The sequence below is a fragment of the Crocuta crocuta genome, unplaced genomic scaffold (assembly GCF_008692635.1).
Source record: "Crocuta crocuta isolate KB4526 unplaced genomic scaffold, BGI_CrCroc_1.0 scaffold369, whole genome shotgun sequence".
NCBI classification, from domain to species: Eukaryota; Metazoa; Chordata; class Mammalia; order Carnivora; family Hyaenidae; genus Crocuta; species Crocuta crocuta.
The window spans coordinates 6,427,385-6,429,807 of record NW_027529441.1 but is presented as its reverse complement, the minus strand read 5'-3'; the positions used below and the strand labels follow the sequence as shown (position 1 = coordinate 6,429,807).

Genomic DNA, 2,423 nt, shown 5'->3' with positions numbered 1-2,423 from the left:
ATGTGAGCCAATTCCTCATTGGAGGAAACATATCCAGAAAGAAAAAGAAAGTCTATCTATCTACATATCCTATTGATTCTGTTTCTCTGGAGAACCCTGACTAACCCAGGGATAATGGAGGAAAAGCGCCACTTGAAATACCAATAGATGGGTTTTAGTAAACAAATAGATGGGTTTAAGTTAACAAAATAATAGTATTTGCACCTAGAACAAAGCTCTTGATAAACCAATTGAATAATCAAATAATGAATGAATGAATTGATCAATTTGAATCTAAAATATAAGCATATAAGATTATATTTTAAAATGTACTCAGGTATAGCAGGACGTGCAGATATGAAAATAACTGTCATGTTGGAAGACATTTATACTCACATGTAGGTGGCATACCACACTGTGCAGGGCCACAGGAGGAAGCACCAGGGTCAGTAAGGAGACAGAAGGGACAAGCATAAAATATGGGCAAGAGCCTTCGCTGTGGTATCTGAATGAAGGAAAGAGAGGTAGGTTAAATAGGCTTTAATCAGCTAGTTTGAATAATTTCAAGGGGCACTGGGTTGTAGGAGCTCACCTGAGTTGCATGACACCCGGCCCTGGCAAGATTAGGACAGGAACCACTGACCTGGAGTGTAAGAACCTGATGAGGGCTGGAGGGAAGGGCTTTGATTGGTTAGTTTGCATTTGAATGGCAACCTCTCTCCTGAATTGATTTCTCTCTCTAGGGATTAGCTAACACTGGGAGGGGCAAATCCATTCCAGTGTCAGTAAGGCCCCACCACTTCAAGGTATCAAAATACAAAGACATGCCTAACACAGATCAGAAGAGTTATTGTCTATTACTTTTGTGTGCTCAGCCTCCCTCTGTTTTGCCATGAGAGGGTTCCCACGGTTATTTCGTGTGATTCAACAAGCAGCTCTAACACATCTGGCAATCCAGGTATTCCATGTGCCTGAACACGATACAAGGATTGTCAGACTCTACCTGGGATTGTTTTTTTAATTTTTACTTATTTTGAGAGAAAGAGAGAGAGTACACAGCGGGAGGGGAAGAGAGAGAGGGAGACAGAAACCAAGCAGGTTCAGCACTGTTGGTGCAGAGCCTGACGCAGGGCTTGAACTCATGAACTGTGAGATCATGACCTGAGCCAAAATCAAGAGTCCGATGCTTAACCACACTGAGCCACCCAAGCATGCCTCTATCTAGAATTTTTATGATAGGGGAGAGAAATAGAAGAAACAAGGAAAGCCATAAGATGGAGAGAAAGGGAGTACAAGTGAGAAAACGTTCTGATGACATCATTTGAACCCCTGATGTGACAATGCAGAACATAACATCCCCTCACCTGGGCTTCTTAGTTAAGGCAGAAGAGTTTTGCTTAGGAAGTTTTGAGTTGGTTTTATCAATTTACAGTGAAAATAATACACTGATACGATATCCTTAATTTTCTCTCCCAGAAATCACAATCAATCCCAAAGAACAAAACTAACCTCCAAATCAGAGGCCAATTAATGTCAAGCATTCATAAATGGCTTCAGCCAGTTCCTCAAAGGATAGACAAATTTAATTCCTATAGTATTCCCTGGTGGATTCTCTATCAAGATACACTCACTATCTACCAATTAAATCTGACAAGATTTCACTCCATAAGAGCCAACCTCACAATAATATTGCAAATAAGATATAGCACTATTTCCACATTCATATGATAGATAGCTCATTAACACCAATTAAATAGGATTGAACATTTTGATGTGAAATATTTTAATTGGTACTTATAATAAAATACTTATTTATATTAATAATGAATGTTGATTTCCAGACTTGAATTTGTCAATTAATGCTGTATTCCTTCATTTCCCTTTTAATTATAATGAAAGCTTGTGTGTATGTGTGTGTGTGTGTGTGTGAGCGTGAGAAAAAAGTGAAGTGAAAGTACTAATGAAAATTGTACAATCCTTTTGTAGTTCATAAGCATGTTGATTGGATGTTCACGCCATTGTGTGATATATGTTTCCCTTAAACCTTGTTACACGACCTCAGGACATTACCCATCTGACGTGAAAAAAAATAGTATAAACTGGTGAGCAAGAAATAATATTAAGTAAATTCTGGCTTCCATGCTATAATGTGACACTTAAAACATAGTCATCAAAAATTTGAAAAAGTAGAGCTAACTCGGGAGATGTATGCTGTAGGACATGGAGACACGGCAATAGCTGAAGACTTGGGGAAACTTTCTCCTTCTCCTTTGTCCTTGTCTGTCCCTAGGACACCAAGAAATCTCATCTCTTCTGCTCTGTTGTCTCAGCTTATATTTAAAGAGATTATGATTCCCTGTAGTCTGAAAGAGATAAAAGATTCTTTAGATTTGTGTTAAGATGTACTTTCCATACGCACTTCCCCACCTCTATAAACCCCCACC

The 2,423-nt window shown here is 38.8% G+C and overlaps 1 non-coding gene across 1 annotated transcript; it reads left to right on the top strand.

The window, feature by feature from the left end:
• The first annotated feature begins 1,953 nt into the window (after positions 1–1,953).
• Positions 1,954–2,059, top strand: LOC144228415 (small nucleolar RNA U13). The gene has a single exon (XR_013334192.1). It is a non-coding gene; the product is annotated as a small nucleolar RNA U13 (small nucleolar RNA).
• The last annotated feature ends 364 nt before the right edge of the window (positions 2,060–2,423 follow it).